Raw genomic sequence first — 22,890 nt, 5'->3', positions numbered from 1 at the left:
TTAAGAAATGACAATTATTAAGACTTATTTAATGCATGCTGGCGATTAGGAGGCCTTTATGTGAATTGTGTATCTTTTACATTCATTTAACAGAAGCTCAACAAGTTGCTAAATGGAACAGGTGATTCAGCAAGCTGCTATCACTGTGTAATGTAGTTTCTGCAGATAGTTTGGTTGTGTTCCCACTGCAGGTCAGCAATTTAAGCGTTTATTGGGCAGAGAAGTCAAAAAGTCAAATGCAAGCAGCTGCAGATTGTCTGTGGCATATCTCATGGCAGCAACTAACATCATTGATACTTCATGTACATCTGCTAAGAGGCTATTTATGTTGCAGCTGATTGCCTAAAGACCATAAAATGACAAGGACATACACCTGTAGATGGTAACTAGGACATCCCCAAAACTCTCTGACACATGCATTCAAAATGGCCCAACCATGCTAATATTTGTTATTTTATATTATATGTGACCACCATTTTGTTTGTTTTTATTATTGTTTAGAATGTTTATTGTATTTATTTGCAATTTTACCTGATTTTATATTTCTAACCTGTTAATATCTCTGAGCATGCATGGAGCACCTGGAATTAATAAAGTATTTGTGATTCTGATTTTAAAGGTCCCAGGTTTATAAACTGCTGCCATCCATCAGCACTAGAATGGATGTGGTAGGTCATATGTTTTCAAATACAAACACTTCCTATCAGGGAAAGACTTTGGATGTTGTTCAGTGGTTTAGAATACAACTCCTGCTCTTTTGCGTTACACGTGTCACTGAGGTGGTTTCAGCCATCTGATTAAGATGGTCCCTAGATGCCTTTGAGTTGGGGTCTTAGGCACATTCATCTGAGGGAAGAATCCAGAGCAGAGCCAGACCACACTGAAGGGATCATATATTCCATCTGATTTGGAACATCTTAGGATCCCCATGGAGATGCTGAGTAATTAGCTAGGAAGAGAGCATCTGGGCTACTTCGCTCAGTCTGGTAGCGCTGACCTGAACGTGAACATGTAGGAGATGGATAGATGGATTACACATGGATCAGAGAATATCTAAAAAAATAAACCTAAAAAAATACCACCACAATTATTGTCCTAGATATGGGATGCAGATCACACTGGCATTAAAATGCGCCTCCATATGTGTTTTGAGTGGCCACCTGTGGTTGGATCTCACTTCACTGCTCTGAATGAACACATACATCATTTCCATTTTTTTTTTTAACTGGCAGAAGGCAGCACAGCACAAGAAGAAAAACGGAAACAGATAATGCGTTTTCTTTGACATGTCAGGGCATATCCTACAAGCTTGCACATCATTGTCACATTAAAGGTTATCATTTATAAACTAAACCATTTGTTCATGTGCTTTCATGTGCTTTAGTCACACATTTACTGCCACAACTGAATAAATATTCGTATGATGCATCCATAAAAAATGGACAGGACAGAGTTGCAGTTAGGTTAGTTTATATTTGTAGAAATTCTTGCACCTTTATGTTGAGTTCACAGTAAAATTCCAACCACTAAAATCTTCCAGATCACTTCATCTTGTTTACCAAATCCTAAGATTTGTGAGATGTCTCACCTTTTAATCTCTGTTTTTGCAAGATGACATTGGACTTGGGAGCAGCATCGTTATCTATAACACTGGCAAATCTAGGCAGCTACACTATATACTTATCAGTTTTATATTGAATAAGAACACATGCTATCAGCAACTTCAGTAACTGGACTTCTTAAAATGTTTTTTTTTATTAAAGCTGAAACAGCCCTTGCTGCAAAATGTCTATGGCTATGACTGGAATGTTCTTATTTACTCTGACCACTTCTGGCTACACATCCAAATGCAAAAAGAAAAAAAGAAAAAAAGGGCAATATTAACGGACTTAAACCAAAAGCAGTATCCCATTACAAGTAATCCTATCTACAAATTTCATTCATTCTTCCCACCAGCTTCAAACAACAGCCTCGGGCTCACAAACACATCTGAGTTCATGAGCAAATAGATCTGAGGCCAAACACAAGCTATCAGCCATCAGCTTTCAGCCACTGAAAGGCTTCACTTGCTGTGCCATGTCTGAACACAGACCCCAGTAAAACAAGCTGCCAAAATTCAAGCTCCATAGTGACTGAAATAATGGGGTGCGGAGACATCTTGGGGCTCTGCCGGTAATTCGCAGCCTTTGGGAGCACGTTAGTGCTGATTGCCTCTGCTAAATAATTACTCACGTCACTTGAAAAATGCATGTTTACAGCATTCAAAGCCAAGTTCAGTGGGAACTGAAAGAGCTCAACTTAATCATCAAACTAAGCACAAGAGATTGTTATTGCTGTGACACTTCCTGTGGAGAGAATATGCATAACTTTAATAAGCACTCTACAAAACCCTGTGTATAGATTTTCATAAGCCATCTACTAAAGCAAAGCTCCTCAGCTGTGAGGTGGATACAAAACTGGCTTTGAAGCTCCAAGCTGCCTGCACTGAAGATGCTTCATAGTATTACTGTAAAACCTGTATTAGGCTTCACACCTGTTTCATCAGAACTTCACCATCCACTGTTTGCTCTTTAAAACCTGAAACACGACACATCACGTCAATGCAAATCACCATAGTTGTAAATATAACCAAAGAGAGTACACACACACACACACAAACAGGCATTGTTTGGCTTAAGATGGGATAGATGTTTACACTGATGGTTGCCAATTATCACACTGTGTGTGACAGTGAAAGGCTGACACCTACACAACACAGTCCACTGGCGCTGGTATTAGCAGTTAGATACATGCTGTGCGGAGAGGGATGTGTGGGGAAAACAACATCAAGATGTCACAGGGAGATGTTAATGTGAGTTGTCGTAAAAAAAAAAAAAAAAAAAAAAAAAAAAAAACACACGGAAAATGCAAATTACTAGAAGAGCAAAGGGGGGTTTGTGCTGTGTGGTAAAAAAAAAACATCAAAAAAACAGCTTTGTCATGACATATGGTTTAGTTTTTCTATCGTCATCCGTCCCTGCAAAATACCTGCCATCCTCTGTTTCTCAAAGGGGATGTTGTTTCAAAAGCACATGCAAATCATTAACCCAGTTACAACAAAAAAAGGACTCCTTTCTAATTTCTCAAAGACGAAGCATTCAAAACAGAGGATAAAGTTTTGCTGACACTTGCAGCAGCAGAGAGCCACCACGCTGTACTTTCAGATCATTCAGTGCTTTGAATCCACATGAATTGCAATAGTCGATTTTCAGTTCTCCCCCCTAAGAGTATACCTTTGATAAATGATTGACAGGTACATTAATTAGCTAGCTACTTGCTGGCCTCTGTGTAATGCTGAACAGGGATCCATAAGAAATAGCACAGGGTGTGTGTGTGTGTGTGAGAGAGAGAGAGATCTGAGCATAAACATTCCAAAGAAGTGGTGCACACAGAGAGACTAAAGGGCTGTGTCAGAAGCATCACTGTGCTGCACAAAGTGGAGGTGTCATAAGTACAGGCTTCTCTTTTCTTTATTTATTTATTTTTCATTGCACTCACATTCAAGCAGCAATTAAACCAACCCTAGGAGCAGGTCAGAGGGTCAGTATAATAGAAAAACCTTTAGGGTGAACACACTGAAATCAGATTACACACTGAAAGAAAAAAAAGTGTTGATGACATCCTGTTGTTTTCTTACACCTGGCCATGAACTCATGGGCTCGGCAGATAAATAGATTGTATAACACAACAGTAAATACACTTTTAAAGACAAGATAAATATAAAATATCATCTGTAAATGTGCCAGAATAATGTAAATAACAGTATTACAGTGACTAACTATTGCACAAGAAGAAGTGTGATTATTGGTCTTTGAGATCATATGCACAATTCCACCCCAAGCCTTAAAAAATAGGCTTGGGGTGGAAGGGGTTAAGATCATTCATAGTGCAAATGAACCTGGCAAAACAGCTGTTTGAGTCTACAGATCAGCACTATTGAGGTCCTATAATGACTGCAAGAGGGCAAAGGGTCAGAGGGCACTGAATTTTAGAACAAATGAATGTAAATAATTCAGCTACAATACATTGATATTTACCATGTAATATATATTACACATCCTCCTCTCATGCCTCCTGACAGACTATCCTTACCTGTTGCCTTACAAAATGTGATTTTATAACATAAAACAAATGCCCTGTTGCAGCTCGTAGGCTAAAGCATAATGACAACGGCAGCAAGTCAAGGGCAACTGATCATATTGCAGCTGTTGCACTCTTTCCATCCCAGTCAGCGGTGTGTGAGGTTTATATTGTCGCCCCTGATTTCTCTCCTCAGCCCCCCCACCCACCACCGTTTCATGTTGCACTTCGTGCTATGACAGTTGGAACAACCACTTATCCTTCCCAAAGTCATGGATGTTTATAGTCAGCAAACCAAAGTCAGCAGTGGAGACGGTGCCTCCAACAACAATATGCTAGCTTTTTTTTTTTTTTTTTTTTTTTAAAGCATTCAAGGTCAAACGGCAGAGGTAGGAAACGGTAAGGTAAGCATGTCAATATTTGTCACGTGCACATGATGCCATTTGGCTGTGCTGACAATGACGTTTCTGTGTCCTCTTTTTTGTGTGTGACCATCCCGGAACATGGAAGGACACTGGTGTCGATAAAGTGCAAAAGATTTAAAGGTTTTGACTGACATTATTAAATCCAAACACACTGCTGCAGTTGACTGGCAGGAAGGACGGTGTGCTGAGCTCACCTCTCGGCACAAACAACTTTCACTGCTTAAGAAAAAAAACAGCACAAATGATGACATAAATGAATAACTCATTTCAGGCGTATGTTTCAGATTTAGTTGAGCCAAATAAACTGGCTAATGTATTCAAACAAATTCTAGGCACAAGATATCTCATGGCTCCAGGGCTCTGGCACAGGACTTGGTATGGATCTGCTTCTGACAGGATGCCCTTGTGTTTGAATGTGTGTGTGTGTGTGTGTGGGCATGCATGTGGAGACAATGGGCCAAACTGAAACCCAGAGCAAATAGAAACTTGGCTTCAGTTTTCTGTCCTGCTGTGCTGGACCGAGGAACCTTTGAAGTTATATCTATTGTTGTGCACACTGTGAGGGACATTTGTAAATACATTAAAGGTATTTAGCAGCTATATAAGAAACAAAAGTAGAAACTACTTTATTTAGACCTCTTCTTTTAATGTTTAATATTCGCTTTGATTTTACATTGACATGTGAAGATACAACAGGTAATTGTCCCCCTGGAGATCTGACTATAAATGCCATTATTCAATAGGATAACAGTGATTTGTTTTATATTATCGTATATTTGTGTGTGTTTGAGAGATGCAGATCAGCTGGAACTGTTAGCGGGCTAATCAAACTCCCTAATTCCTTTTAAAGCACTGTTCTATGCCGGGGCGTCTCATCATGATATACTGGTACTGAAGATGAATCAAGGCCAGCTTTTTCCTAAGAGGAAACTGCTACTCACAAGGTGCAGAAGCAAGGTGAAAATATGGAGCACAATGGTGGGTGGCAGGGTGGTGTGTGAGAGCAGTAGGTGGGAGTTCCCTTATAAAAATAATATTCTGCTGTTATTGGAAAAAAAATTGTTTCCTTTTTTTATTTCCTCTGTGGCTTCATGTCTCTGTCTCTCTTGGTATTCTAGTATCTGTTTCTGTCTATATCTTCCATCATATATATATATATATATATATATATATATATATATATATATATATATATATATATATATATATATATATATATATATATATATATATATGTATGTATGTATATATATGATATATATGTATATATCATATATATGATATATATATATATATAGATAGATAGATAGATAGATAGATAGATAGATAGATAGATAGATAGATAGATAGATAGATATTTCCAGGGATCTGTTGTTGCCCCTCCTCCAGGTTGGGGGTCACTGCTCTGAGTGCTCCGATGACCACAGTTACTGTTGTCTTCACCTGCCTGGCTCAAGTTCCTCTTTCAGTCCTTGGTATTTCATGTATGCTTTCCCCTGTTCTGCTGTGATGAGTGATGTCTTTCAGTCCAGCCATTGCTAGCCATTGGTAGAATTATGGCTGGCACTCAAAGACTCATTAATTCATCAAACGTAATGTAAGTGCCAGTAAACCATCAGCACCATTATATTTATTGATTAGCACATCTACGGCAAAAACTAAATTAGGACTGTGGCTATAAACTAGTTTTTGAAAAGTTTCCACTGGTATGATTTCAATCATTGATACTGAATCAGGTAATTTATGCTGTTTTAGTTGAGCTGGCTCCACATTTTTGTGAAATCTTTATCATGAATGTGAGATTGAAAATAAATAACAAATAAAAATGGGACCATGATTGAAGACATGTTGGAAACTGAACAGTTATTAATGCTTTTTAAGATGATAATAACAAAGGCTTAAAATCAGGACATTTTACATTACAGTACAATTAGCCCTTAAAAGCAAACTTGTGTAAAAAGCTGGTGGTGTTAATGATCAGTCAGTTATGGACCACACCCTTGCATAATGTTTTTTTTGTGCTACTTAGTGGTGCAAAATGGCATTAAGCAGTCAGTCACTTTAGTATCCAGCCTGCCATTAGTCAAACAAGAGAGTAAACTGGCTGTCTATTCTAGAAATCATCCAACAAATCAACCTATGTGAGCAAGTCTGATCAGTCTGATCTGTGCAGATTGGAGTTTTATTACCAGGGTGCAGTATGCCAAATAAATTCCCTCTTGGGTAGGATAGACACACAGCCAGGGAATCAAGGCATGTGACATAGGCAAACCAACAACCAGACAGGTGTCTGTGAATGACTGTTGTCAGTTTTTGCTACAAAAACTTGCTCATAAGGTGTTCTTAGCAATCCTGTGAATATTTTTTAACGTGGCAGGTCATTCCATACAGTCCAACCCATGTAATTTCACAGAGAACAGTGCTCCCATTCCCATTCATATATTTTGAGAAATAGAAATGCAGACCTGTGCTGTCTGGTGTTCACAGACGAGTGGTGGACGGACCCATTGACTTTGAGTCAGTAAACGGAAAAAATCCTTTTAGAACATGCACATTTTACTGTGGGTATTTCAAGTGCATCGGTGTGGTTTTTCTCTAGTTAAGAGAACTTTACAACTAAGTTAAAAGGCAGGTTTTATTCATCTGTTCACAGGATGCCTTTATATCATCCACCCAGGCAAGTAATATCAGCAATATTTCCAACACATTTACTGTGAATTAGGGTCTATAATATATCTAACAGAAGTCTAGGCTGTTGCTGTCGGACAGTTTTAAAGTGATGATGTATGGATCTTGACGCTGCAGCCTGCATGCTGTCTGACTGAGGCCGTCTGGACAGAAAGCAACCTTACATTTTGCATAACAGAAAATACCTTATACAGAGAGATTATAAACACGCTTAGAATATGAATGTCATAATGTGTAGGCAGCTATGATTGCAAACAGCGACTGTGTTTTCAGAAAATGCCGGCATCACCTTTAATATGATAGATGCTTCCCAGATTGTAAAACGGCTTTAACCTGCTGCTGAGTGGGTGATTTAACAACACAAGGCCTTTCTCAGGTCATGCTGGTGCATGACTGTGGAGTCGTTTCTGTGAAGCTGCAAAACTGATTGGACATGAGTCAAGCCCTCCAAAAAAAAAAAAAAAAACAGCCATCGCTGTAATGGGGAAATATCTTATGAGAAGAAATCACCTCATACGTTTAGACATTAACCATTTATACATGACTGAGAACTCCCACTGCGATTTTACAAAGTGGTCAAACACCTGCCTAATGCTGTGCTTGCAAGTCATACTATCGATTGAAGGTTGTGGTGTTGAAATTGTCCCATTTTTCACTCCGTACACGTACACCAGTGTAACAGTTACTGCATGGACATAAAAAGCTTGGCACCTAACGTCATTTTTGATGTATGTAACGCTAAAAGCAGAGTAAGTTGACATTCACTCCTAACTCACATAACGAGGCAGGGAACAGATGTCACAGCTCCGACTGGAAAAGATCGAGGAGGTTACTAGCAGTAGCAAGGGTGATTTTCTGCCGAGTAGCACACTACATTTTAAAGATTAAAGCTAATAGCTGCAGGACAAAACGACAGACTCTTGTCAGTGTAAAGGAAATAAATGACGGCTGAATAAAGACGTACGCTTACCCTCCTTTATTACCAACCATAGTACACGTGCAATAAATGATTGCACTTTTTTGGGGAAAAGCATGAAACTGCAGATCCATCGCATGTCACTGAGTTAGCAAGACTACCTTTCCTTTGTGTTCATCTGCAGTGTTTACACTGGTCACCTTCTGTCCTCCTCAGACTGTCACTACATGCACAAAGTTCTGCAAAATGTCAACATTCAGTCAGCAGAGAGGTCGTATTGTTATGTTGCCTGGCTACAACCGGAGCTTACTGTACCATTGCTGAGAGGACAGAGAGGCTCTCCATCAGTGAAGCTATATGTCTGGGAGCCACTGCTGTAGCTATTACTCGGCTGCGACAGGTTCCCTCCCTGACATTGTGCAGAGAGGTTAATGGTGGGTTTGTCACAGTTGCACTTTTTTGATAGATAGTCTTGTAAACATGATAATTACCAGGATTGTTCAGATTACTGCATCAGTAGTGTTGCTTATTTGCACACACAAACACTTGAATAATTATAGAGCATATTTTTATTATTATATTATAATATTATTTGTGGTTACTATGGGGATAATTATGTTTTTCAGCTTCATCAAACCTCATCATCTCATCCAGTCGAAAGCTGTAATTATAAGACTTCAAACATGAGCTCGTATTATAAACTCTGCAGAGTAATTTCATAACCTGACTAATACACATAGCTCACTGCTGCTCGATCTGCTTCAGAATTTTCATTTTTCTGCCAATCACTCTCTCTCTCTCTCTCTCTAAGCATGGGCTGGCTGGATTGAATATTTAAAGTATAGCCTGCCTCAGTCCATGCAATCTACCGCTGTGTGCCCTCCCCCCACAGTGATTTGGCTGCTCGTAGCTCATGAGCCCACACTTGAGATTTTATATTTCAACAAGACTTAACTCACTCTATCATGCATCCCTGCATTTACATTCATGTGCGGAAGGGATTACTGGGTTAAATTGATACATGTGGTCCAAGCACTCACAAAATTGGCTGACATATTTGATTTAGGCAAGGATTTAGACAAATTACAGGATTCTTGGGTAGAATTTCAAGCGACAAACAAGATGAAGAGGATTAAGAGTCTCCATACAGTCATTATGTAGCATACATGTCTGAAGAGTTTGGAGTTAAAACTTTGCAGTTGGATAAAAATCTATAAGAACTTTTGCTATTATGCTGGTTTTGGTAACACACAGTCTGCACCACTAGAAGTCTGATGAGCAGCAACATAAGGGAATTGACACTGCTTAATGACATCTCAAAGAAACGACACCAAGGAGACCGGTGGGAGTTGTGACTGTGGAAGGGGAGGTGGTGAATTTTTCCACCAATGGAAAACAAAAAATACAGTTAAGGAAAGATGAGGTGCCCACAAGGACAGTAAGTTAACTTTTTAGCTATGTTGTCCCATGATTGGGTGACATCGGACATTATATCACCAATACTCCATTTTTGACATAAACAGCATGAAATACAATAATTAAATGCATGGTTACTGCATGCAAATCTCATCAAATTATTATTATCATTATTATTCCAACACCTCTAGATCAGCTCTATTTGGCATTTCATTGTTTAAATCTACACAAACTGTGAAGGTGATGTCTCTAACTGAGGTTTATTTAGGTTTAGTATTAAAACATCTTATACACTTCCACTGCCTTCAGTGCTTGCCATCATCTACTAACACAGGCTACCATTACATAATGCATTAGGTAACATGCAATTGTTATTGAAAATGTCTGTTGTCTACAAAACATCGGCGGCTCACCTTTTAGCAATTTTACAGTTTTGACCAATCTGCAAGTTTTACCTTGAAGTTGTGCCAGATGAAGTGAACAAAGCACCGCCTCTTCTTTGAAGAACAGAAAATTACTCAACCAGAGCATTATGGGATTTCCAGTGATACAACTTGGGTGTAGCAGGAGCAAGGGTTAAAGTGTTGAAATTGCCTAAGATCTGATATGTATTTGAATCCACAATACAGTAATAATACTAGTGTGAACTCAAGTCATGCCACTTTTACTTCACCCATTAAAGTGTCACCTCACTGTAAAATATCTGGTGTGAAAATATGTCTTACATATTCAATCAATAAGTTACATAAGCTGCAGGCCTAAACATCAGGCCCGGTCCATGTGTGTCTGACTTATCCATGTGAAAGATCAAAGTGTGCTGACAGGTGGTCATTATATCAATCGTGTGTTGTTGTCCGTGTGCATACCATGTAGCATGAGGTCACAGGATCATCTACTGCATGTGAGCTTAGAGGGCCCAGCCTACTAAAGCCCTCAGTTGAATTACAGCTGTCTAAATATGATGTCACGCGCCTCTTATGCTCTGGTGTAGTATCCACTTTTTCCCAAACAGCTTCCCACCCACTGACCCTTCACTGTGGAGAGTTACTCTGTATGAAGTTTGCCCTCAGACTGTGGAGAGGGAAAAATAACAAAACAGGTAAACTTCAGGATACACTTTTAACTCACCCTCTCACCATCAGCAGGAAAATTCAGTCACCATGGAAACTAATGGACACACGCATTGACAGAAAACTGGTGTATTCAGCTCTTCTTTATATCACCTGTGTGACTGCAAATTAATTAACCCTAATGTTAGCTGTAATTTAAAAGTAGATGCATATTCTTCTCTTCTGTAAGAAGTTCAAACTTCAGTCTTGACTTGGAGTTGTCATGGAAATGTAGATTTCATGTTTCACTGTGTCTCTTCATCCATGTTGACTTAGAAAGAGATTATGCAACTTTCACAAAAAAACACGTTTCCCAAAAGGCTGTTGAATTCATAGGATACTAAACATAACTCTGCTCACTGAACTGGGGGGGGGTATTGGCTGCTACAGCCTCTTTTTTATCAGGCTGCTAGCTTTTGGTGGTTAATCTTGGCAAAAATTGGACAGTTGTTGTATAAGTCATAATATTTGAGATCTTAGTAATATCAGGCACACTTGCAGTCATAAATTCTCATAGATTCAAAGGCTATAAAACGTTCAGCTTAATGTGGACCAGTAGCTCCAGAGCAGACTTTGAGGTGATAAATACTGTCCAGTGAGCATTACTTTTATAAAGCCACCATAGCTATTTTAAACTCTTCTCCATCAGCCTCACAACTTTTCCTTTTTCATCTAACTTCCTATCCACCAGCTGCCCCCTTAGATATGCCCTTCTTTCACCTCCTGCTCCATCTTCCACCTCCACCTGTCACTCAGTTGGCTTCCCAGTATGCATTGATCAGCAGCCTGGTGCCATGAAGGGGCGTGTGTGACCTAAAAATCAGAAGCACTCTACTACAAGACCTGCTATTTTGGAGATGCTTTGACCTGGTTGTCAGACCATCACAGTTGGTCCTCTTTAAAGTCATCTCTTTAAAGACACTTACACAAGCCATTTTTTCCCTGCTTCAAACACATCGGCACTGAGTGCTCATGTGCTAATGGGATAATCAATATTTCACTTCACCTGTCAGAAGGTTCAGAGCTGTGGCCTGACTGGTTTCAGGATTCTCTTTATTAAAAGGTTTTGAACTATTTTCTGTGCCTGGTTTAAATGTTTGTATATTCATTAAAAACAAATCTGTCAGATCAAGAATTTATTGATTTTTCTCTTACTATGTTCGTATTTCACCTTGGCTGTTTAATGTGCTTCCAGGGGTTTGAGGATCTTTGCTGCACCAGGAGGGAGAGCAGTATGTCTGTGATAATACAGTGGTCATCGTTCATCATAATAAAGGAATTTATCATACAGTCCTGAGGCATGGCTCGAGGTGTTGTCAGACCTCAGACCTGACTGTTTGCTGCAGCATTCAGAGTTTATAACTGTTTGACTTCTTCAACTCGCCCCCGTGGCTTTCTGTGTGACCATGGCAACTACAGCAAGGAAAAAGATGCAGGGAGATATTTTAATGGTTTCTGTGCTCTTTGGATTATACACATGTCCATCCACAGGAACCACACCAATCTGTGGGCAGCAGCAGCATCAAAGTTCCCCAGTCTGTAATAACCATTTGTGACATTAATTACTAAACTAACTGCTTCCTCTACTGCTAAGTTCAGTTTTGTAGTAACAGCCTAGGTTTTAAATTCAAATTTTAAAGATATGACTGCTTATCCATTTCGGCAGAGTTGTGTATTTGTTGCCAGTGTAGCTCACAACCATTCTAACCTTGTTGGCTTGAGATATGTCCGAAACCCTCCACACCAAACAGAGGATGAGGTAGGCAAGAGAAAATTAATCACTTCCAGTAGATAATGTAACTAAGAGATATCTATATAAAAAAACAACAGGTTTACAGCCATCAATGAAGCACAATTGGCGTAAATAACTTCATTTACACATTTTCCAACTTGTGCCCTTTTTTTTAACAGAAGACAGTGATGTTACTACTACAAACGTAGCATTATGGCATTCCAGTATTGCTAGCTACAAACTCCTGGACAAAGCATGAAAGTGGACAATCAGTCCCTGGTCAGTGATTTTAAAAATTGCATCACTACAATCAGTGGCGATACAAACATGACCTTGCTTGTATCGATTTTACCTTGATAGTTATTGTCAAAGCTGTCACTGCCGGTTGGCTTACTCAATTGTCATCATCTCCGCTGGAACAAGGTGGTGCTAAAATGTTTAAATAAAACTCCAATTAACTTAATCTCACTTCACTGTGTGTGTTGAACCTATTGTGGCTGGATAATCTTTTAAACTATGCCAACTACAGACAGTGTTTCATTCCCTCTTTTGGCTGCATACTCAAAGATGTGCTGAGGGAAACGTACAGGAACAGTCTCATTATTTTCTCCCCCTGAACACCTGTTAGCAGCCGGAACGCGGTGTGCAAAACAAAAACTTTCATATTCATGTGTTGTGCAAGCTTCAAGGAACGTGACTTACGCAGATGTTATCATTGGTGCAGCAGAGACACAGGGTTGAATTGGTAATGAGCTCATTAGAAAACGAGTGTCAGAAATCTCATTAGTTATGACCATTTCATAATTAGACAGGGGCTTTATTATTAATCAGGCCATTAAGCATGGAAAGGCTCAGTCTTGTCCTGTGCCCCCCTCCTACTTTCTATCCCAGCGCTCCTGTTCACATGAGCCTGATTGACATTGCCACGGGTGTGACTGTATGAAAATGAGACCTCAGCTGCTCGACCTTGGCATAAGCTGAATACTAAAAGGACACAATGCATGCACGGAAATCCAACTTCCTTTACAATGACTAAAGGGGAGCTTTGCTTCCAGAGTGTACAGGAAGTTTACTTACAGTTTACCTGCCTGTATTAGAGCCGAACAAGCTGCCATTTCAGTCACTGTCTATGTGGTTTTAGCTCACATAAGCTGCAGCAGCTTTTCACCAGTCTGCCTCCTTAACTCTCTTTCAGGTCTTTACCCAGAAGCCTGCACTGTTATCCAGTCACACTGCATTATGAATTAATCCTCCTCAGCTGTCTGACCCAGAATCTTCCCCCTGCTGCGCCAGTGTGCACACTCCTTCCTGACCTCTGTCGTTTGTTTTTATCAGTGACCATTATTAGCCCAAACTGACCTTTTGAGCGCATAGCTGGAAACATTCAGGGTCACATTTATAACACCCATCAACTGTAGCCGAGCTACACTCCTTTGTGTTGGATGTAGATATCCATCCACTCCTATATTTCAGCCTTCTCTGCACCTCTGAATATATCTTTATTTTGTATCCATCAGCATTGCTTACTCATGCTCTCCGTCAGTTAGTCAAGCTTGTGCATTTTGCACACACACTTGTCTTTTTTATTGCTTGAGCCAACATTCAAGCTTGAACTGTTAAATCGATGCTCGAAGAAAAACCTTCTGTCCTGTGACCTCTCACTGTAAATTTACTGCCACTTTGGTTGTCTCAGCCAAAATTATTTTTAGTGTCGACGCCATCCTTATGTGTATTGCACAGTAACTCCTGCAGCCAAAATGGGAAAAACAAAACTGAAGTATGGATGTGATGCACAGGTGTCTAACTTCATATGTGGCACACTGATTAATCTCAGGTAGTTTTAGATTCAAATTGTTGTTGCATGAAAACATCAAATTAAACCTTTTGAGTATTATTTAGCATCTCATTTGCACTGAAGTGCTTTCTGCACTGTGTTCATCAAGTCAAGCTGAGAATTACAAAGCAATGTGCCTCATAGTATTCAGACAAAAATCATATTTTTAGGTAATTTTGGTGCAAGTTTCATTAAACACTGTTCAGAAACCTCAGCCTCTACAGCTGACAAAGTGAGACCTGCATTGTTTACTGCAGCAGTTTTTCAAGTGTTCTGTTTTTGTTTGTTTATGTATTTATGTATGAGGTTTTCAGCATGTATAAAAATGACTTCAAAATATATATTGCGTTCAGGTAGAAATGGAATTACTGCACTCTATATGGATGGTCAATACTATGTTTTTAATTGCAGACCGTGTCAACATGTCATTTACTTTTTTTTGCATTTGTTATGAATATTAATTAACAACCTGTTCTGGCCATCTATGTTCAGACATTATGCACATCTCAAGGGAAATACCAACATTTACGTCAGCACCAGCTCAATTCAAAACATCAAAAAAGCCAAATACTAACAGGGATGGGAAAAGGCACATCAAAGCCTGACTTTCAAACTGATCATGATTTTACAGCTTTCATCTGAATTTCCACTGTAGATAAAGCACTTCATGAGACTGACCCAAACAGAAAGCATTAAAAAAAACAGAAAGTCTGGGTGGAGTCAGGACAGCTTAGCACTTGTTGTCCTTACAACCTTGTGTTACCCAAATGTATTCTGTAAGACAGACTCAAACAACACAGATGCTTCATTGTGGAGACCACGTTCTATACATGCCATCAGATCTAGGTCTATGTTGATGCACACTTCTCTCAGTGTTATGCCTGGAGCACCCCTGTTGCAGACAATGCTGTTGCTGTTCTGTTTGGAACAGCAGAGCATTTTATTTGTGCCAAATGCACCATGTGAATGGGTGAGCAGACGCTTCTTTTGTCATTTGTTCATTACCTTGCAGACCTGTAGTTTTAGCTGAATTATGCTAAAAAAAGTAATGAAGCACAGTATCTGCATCTCCAGGAAATCGTTAAGAACAGAGCTCATTTTCAATGTTTTTTATACACTTAGGAGCTCAGCAGAAGCCTGAACTTAAGTACATCTAAATTAGATGAAGAGCCATCAATGGTTAAGCCCCCTCATCCCTTGATTGACGAAACATAATCTAGGTTAGCGTCCTGTGGACCATCCTCCTCCTACACACCATGCACACATGCACACATATGAACACTTACACAATAGACCACACACACACACACACACACACATACATGCACACTCCCACTATCTAGAGCTGTCTGATGAGGATTAGTGAAATGAGTTGAAATGCCGAGGCGTGGGAACTACTTCCTCTCCCAGTGTTTTCATGCTGAAATCAGGTCTCCTGAGGGAAATGACATCAGTGCAGTTCAAAGAATGATTGCTTTTGAAACAAAGGATGTGCAGTTCAATTCAGGGTTTCGAAGCTGGTTGGAGGTACAGGTCTACACCTGAAAGAGTTTCAAATGGTCATGTTTGCCTGGACTAATCCCAAACAAATCTATGCCTCATCTGAGTGGGCAATAACAAGGAGCACTGCTCTTTTTCATTTCTGAATTCTCTGTCTCCATAGACACAAAAGTTAGTTTGTAAAGAGGAGGTACTAATTATATGTCAAACTCCCACACAGTAAATTTAAAGAGGAAAAAAAATCTTATTATCACCAGTTGACACAAACTGGATCGGGATCTGGCTACAGTTTATACACAAGCCCCCTCCTCTTTAAACACATGGACCTGCAGGGACTTGGGGCTTGTAGCACCTACAGACAAGGGAGAGTGGGTGTTCCATCTACTGAATCACAGAGTGCCTGAAAAATCACAGAGCGTCTATCAGGTGGGTTGAAGACCATGACTTCTTATTTGTCAAGTTGATGGACCCAAGAGAAGGTTAAATCTGCAGCAACACCCACAGTCTACACAGGAGAAAAAGGTGTAGCAAGAAGATGGTGATCCTCGCTACATGGGAGGAGTCACCACAGTATCACAGTGTTTCAGCATGCCCTATACATTTCTGTGACCAACAGCTACATAACTCACAGAGAATTATGTGCCAAACAGAGTTGCTAGGAGTTCCAAGAGGGGTTATGTGCTCATCTCCCGAGTGCCCACCAACACCAACCATTTCCGTGCCTCCACGAGCACCAGACCAAACTGGGCCACTAAAGGAAGGCGGAAGTGCACTATGTGCAGGAGCACTCCCTGGCAGTGCCAGCAGTGCAGTGTTGCTCTTTGTATCTCCTCTTAGAATGATTTCTTGTTTTGTTTTGTTTTGTTCTCAGCCAAAATAACCATTGATTAACAAAATTAGTATTGGGTGTTTTATTAATATCACCAGGGGTAACAAAAAAATAGTTGAGGTCATGAAAATAGAGTGATATGATCTATAGCCTTGACTCATTTAAATGTGATTTGATTAAACTGAGTGATTAACCATTTAATTTATCATGGCAGCCACTCTTTAGTGCTTTTATGTCTTGTGTTTTACAGCTGATTGCAAAGCACTTTAGTCAATTTTTGATTTGATAAATGTGCAAAACTTGTTAGCTAATTTGGATTTGCTTGTTGCTATACATCTTTTCACTAATGTTTTTTTTTTATTAAATAAGGTTCTTATTTAAAAAGTGGACATACTTGTATAAGTGGATATCATCAGCTCTGCTTAACAGAGCAGGTGACCATAATTGTTTGTTTACCAGCACAAACAAACTGCTGCTTGATTCTAAATTAAAACAGCATGTAGATCAGCAGCTGTAAAAAAAGATATTCAAATAGCTGGTTCTTTAATAAAGAGTCTGAGGGCTGCAAATCATGTATGGATGCTGTGTGCAGTTGTCCCTGAATAGTACACAGTTTCCTCGTGAAATTGAATGAGGACAAAACGGATGGATATTTTTTGGAGATTGTGCTGCTGCAGATTTTGGTGCTTTTAGTTCAAGGCTCAGTCCAACTGTCAGAAACTTAGGGGTCATTTTTGACAATTATTTTAAATTTGACAAACAAATTGACAATGTGGTGAAAGCCAGTTTTTATCAGATATGTATTTTAGCTAAAGTGAAGTTTTTAAATGATGCTAAGTGTGACTATTCACACTTTTATCATCTCAACAATATACTGCAATAGACTTAATGTCAGTCTCCCAGTCTGACCTCAGCCGCCTCCAGCTGGTGCAGAATGCTGCAGCTTGGTTTTTAACGAACACTGCACCCCATCACTCCATTTTCAAAGTCCCTGCACTGGCTCTTCTCACTTCTTTTGGAATAAAGGCCCCGAATGGCCTTGCTCCACCGTACCTTTCAGAAATTTGTTGCTGAACAAGTATAGTTTCCAAACTGTTGAACTTGGTATAAAGTTGCAGTAAGAAAGGAAGTGTCATCACTGAAAATGTCCATGACCTACACTGGCTTTCCTTCCTCCACCTGAGGATTCAAAGAAGGTCTCTTCTTAATAGTCTCACCATTCCCTGTGACTTACTGTGTCAACTCGGTAGCCATACAAAAAAGCCCTGTGCTAATTTCTCTCTCCCGGCATGGTTTCTCTCTTTTTCCCTCAGCAATTTCAGCTCCTCAGATATGTGCCTGTGATGCTCCCACTGTTCTCTGCTTGTTGCCAAATGCACTGGTCCAACATGGCAAGCACAAGCTGTGATACATCTTCCCACATAATGTCAGAGGAAATAAAATAAAACTGAATTCCTCATGCACCTTTTTGCATACATAACATCTTACTAATTTGACAAATATTTTGCCTTTTTCTCACTGACACCAACACGTCCTCATGGAAAGAAAACCCACCACATTTGGTTGGTAATATGCCCAGCAGATACAATACATGGTTCTTAATGTGGATGGAACATATGGCCATATTTCACAACCTATGACTTTATGTTACATTTGCATGCTGGTTAAAGCCGCAAAAGTAGATGGCAAGAAGCAGTGGACTTTGACTCAGGAGTCTGAAGTTTGAGTACCCTGACACCACAAGTTGTTTTCTTTTCACCTGGTGTAAAGCTTTGTTTTCACCTGTACTGTTTTGTTTTTACTGGTTAGAGTTAGGTTATAAAAACAGGATAAGAAGTTAGTAAAGAACATCTTAAAACACATGAGTTTATAACATTAAACACATTTTAGAAAGAATACAAATCCTGCCATGTGGTTGCTATTTGTTCACAGGTTCCACGGTCAAGCCTGAAATATTGACCTCACGTTATGTTTTCCTGGTAATTATGGGCTGCTTTGTTAGATATATCTTCAGGTTAGTGTGGTTTCACGGTGTCGTCCTTCTACTTTATTACAGGTAAAGAAGTCAATGTAAAGGTAAAGCTAAATCACTGTGACACTGCTGAGCTGCAAAAGTAACGTTCTTAATCAATAACCACTAGTATGGCAGGTTACTGGTTTATAGTTCCTTCCTTCCTTTGACCCTATCATTGAGTTGTGCAGCACTGTCTTCCAATTACTGACTCTTGTTTACCTTTAAAAAGTTATTTCAACAAAGAGAAAAAGAAACAAAGAACAGATTCAGGATAATGCTTGTAAGCTCCTTTCAATCTTGGCTTGTCACTTAGAAACAAGCCAAGAAAGGAAATGTGCAGAAAACAGAGGATGGGGGAACGAAGGTGGAAACTGGGACAGAGACACAAAGGAGAACAGATCAAGACAGATATGCTGCTAGAAAGAAAAAAAAACCTTTTCAGAACATGGGTATTTGTCTGTTTAGAGTCAATCTGCCAGTATCAGGAAGGCACCAGAGAAACTGGGAAAGCCTCTCTCCTGTGTGACCTATTGATCATGGCTTGCGGCGTGTCCCTGGGCGGAGCTTAGATGACCAGTTTAAGCAGATCAAAGGGACAACAGCAGCTAGATAGAGGATTTACTGATGGCAGACAGTGAGTCACTGGGGAAAACATGACAACAGCTATGACTTGCAATTATGGTGGTAACCAGCCAGAGGAGTCCAAAGCGCTGACGGGTGCTCAGAGCAGGAGAAGAGATTGAATGCACATTCTGTGGTCTGCATGCAGGCAGCACAGCAGCAGACTGGCACACATTTACAGGATGTTATGCTGGACAGAAAGATGTGAGCATTTCCCATGCGGTGCTGCACATCTGCTGTCAGCCTCATTAGTGTTAATGACAGGTTTGTGTGCAGCATATATGCACTGCTAAGTGGTGTATTTATATATTTCAGATGCACTGATTACCCTCTATTATTATGACAGCTAAGGTTACAGTGTCTCATAGCTACTAAATAGTGGCAGTTTTCTCTGCTTTAGTAAGCGCTGTATTACTTAAGAGCATTGACAGTACAGCTTATTGTTGATCTGACTAATGCATTCATTTTAATGGTAATGGAAATGCATGCATTAGGTACCCATCCATCAATCCATCCTCAAATCGCTTATCTGTCCGGGTTGCAGGGGGCAGCAGTCACACAGTCTCCCCTCTCACCAGACACTTCTTTCAGCTTTTCCGTGGGAATCCCAAGCTTAGAACCAGTATCTCCACCACGTCCTGGATCTCCCCTGGGGTCTCCTCCATGTGGGACATGCCTGGAACACCTCCCCAGGGAGGCATCAAGGGGGCATCTGAAACAGATGCCCAACCCACCTCAGCTCTTGATTTGGAGGAGCAGCAGCTCTTCACCGAGCTCCTAACCCTATGCCTAGTGAGCGCCAGCCACCGTTCACATTAGTTACCCTTTATCATTTATTACAATCAGATCTTTATTATATTTATTCCATTAATGCCCTGCGATGGACCAATGACCTGTCCAGGGTGTACCCAGTCTCTTACCCATAGATAGCTGGGATAGGCTCCGGCCTCCCTTGACCCTATACTACAGGACAAAGCAGGTTCAGAAGATAGATGGATGGATGGATGAACTTCATGTCTTTAGTTCCCAAGGCTTCACAGGGAAGACTATCTTTACAACTGACACAACATAATAAACCCTCAGTTCCATGCTCACTCTCACACTTTTTTAATAAGCTGACTATAAGCCATCCTGTCGACCCAATCAGATCCTGCCACCTTCTCAATCAGCCAATCATGTCTTCACTGTCAGACTTTAATTGCTCCCCTCTCTGCTCCTGTCAGTTGCCATTTCAGAGTGCTTTACTGCAACCTTCCACCACCGCATTCACTGCCAGTTTTCATCAGTTGGCCTGGCTGGACTTCCTCACCACATCAGGCTGTTAGCAGTAACTCCCTCTTAACCACCACCTCCACCAGGGTCTGAACTCCAGGGGGTTCTTGTTCTAGATACAGCACGATATGGTCTAAACCAGGGATGGGCTGTGTTAGTGTTAAAACATTTCGTTACAAAAGAACCTGATCCCAAATCGGGAAAACTGAGGAGAAACAGTGAGGGTTGGGAGGAGATCATCCACCATGCTGTGCACAACAGCTCACATTTGCTCCCTTTTATTAATTTTTGGTGGCCATTTGGGTCTGCAGGCCATATTGAAAGGAGCCGGTTCCAGTCTGCAGGTCGTACTCCCAGCTCCGGTCTAAACACTAAACATGTTTTTTTCTTTTGTACACTCAGAAATAAAATTCATCATATGTTCTATTATATAAAGCCGCCTGTGAATGAATGCATATTATATGATTTTTTGCATGAACACATTTATGTTCATCAACACTGAAAAAAGGATCTGGTGAAGCTACCACTTCCACTATAAAACCCTTTCTGTCTGTGTGAACTACATTTTAACGGAAAAGGTGAGATGAGTGGACACCCGCTGATTTTAAGAGGTTGGGTTATTCCCCTCTTAATAACCCATGTCAAGCCTCATAGCAGACACAATGTCATGAGCTAATCCTCTTCATTCAACTCATAAAGAAACTCAATGAATATACTCTTACCAATTCCACTCAGTTACACAGTTGCCCTGGTTTAAGTGTGTGTACTATAAATCCCAGACGTAACTGTGACATTTATGTAGTGACTGCAATTACAGATTTATTTCAACTGTGGGAACGCTTGTGGAAGAAGCAATAACATGATCTGGTCTCTATTTCCCAGAAGCCTGAAATGATCCAAGACAATGAACTTTGATTGTCAAGCATTACTAAGTGCCTGAAAGAAAGTTGAGAGAGACCAGAATTCAAAATGTTAAAAATTGATTATAACCCTAGTGAAAAAGCTCAGTTTATTAATATTTATTATATAATTCATATAACTTTACGTTCATGTTAATTCATGCATGCAAAGTGTTATATATATGTATATTTATATATACACACACACACTTGTATGTTTATCAATGATAAACATATGATATATGTTTTTGACATGATAAATTATGATAATTGTAAGCAAATTCTGTATGAAATGCATTCTTAAATGTTTCTGGAATGGTTTCCACGAAATTGATAGCACTGCATATACAGATAACTACATCTCTGTGTGTATGAATGCAGGCAGCCTTTCTAATCATGACTTCCATCTTTTCTGTGGTTGTATTTGTGTTATTCATTAAAACCATCTCACATATTTCTGATTTCTGCTAGACTAGAGAAGAGAAACACGTCGTGTCACAGAAGAGGATACTGTTTTGACAGGGTTTTACACTGATTAATTAACAAAAGGCTTTACACCAGTTCAATGTTGATTTAATATATATTGTCCATGTTGTTGTTTTCTCCTGCTACTGCTGTTTAGAGCCCATTCTAACCTAAGCAAATCTTTTTTTTTTTTTTTAAAACATCAAACCTCTTAATTAAACAAATATTGGAACCATCTAATACATGAGCTCTGCCTGCAAAACCTCATTCATTTTGATTGACTAAGACACTTGGCTGCACGCACTAATAATTCAAGATCTGTAGCATAAGAAATAGCATTCATTATCATAAATAACTTTATTTATAAACCACTTCACAGGGGAAACAGCTGAACAGTTGGGGCTGGCAACGACATGCCAACAGTGGAACATTACAGATCGTCAGGTTGAAAGAGTCCACACAAACAGACAGACGTCAAGTTTTTCTTCTTTACAGATTTCACTTCTTAGTTGATATGATCATTTGCAGTGAAACATTTTTGTATAAAACACTGAAAATATGCAAATATTTTAATGTAAAATTTGTTAATTAAATGTAAAAAAAACTTAACACTGTAAATCTGTGTGTGTTATAGATTACATATATAAGGGAACGGTGCAGCACAAATACTCACTATTAATAAACATTAAATTAACATTAACACATACATTTATGAAAGCATCGGTACACAGGGACCACTGCACAGACCCTGATGGATATGGGCTGTATTACATTTACATGTATACATTCTACAGCTGTGTCAAGAAGCCCTGGATGCTGCATGCTCAAGACTGATCAAGCCATTTTATATTAAAGTAATTTACAGATCTTTCCGATATCAATAATGTGTTCTCCTCTTCTAAGATCTCCAAAGACAATTCTGGGTGCAGCCTTTAATGAGGCAATTGATGTTTGAGTGCATCATAGCAGAAGTGTTCCCTGGCTATAATGAGTTTGCAATTGTAGATATTACAATGAAGACCAAGAAAAAATCACATATACAGTAAAACTG

Source organism: Parambassis ranga, chromosome 1, assembly GCF_900634625.1.
Source record: "Parambassis ranga chromosome 1, fParRan2.1, whole genome shotgun sequence".
In the NCBI taxonomy this organism is placed as follows: domain Eukaryota; kingdom Metazoa; phylum Chordata; class Actinopteri; family Ambassidae; genus Parambassis; species Parambassis ranga.
This window is presented reverse-complemented; position numbering follows the sequence as displayed.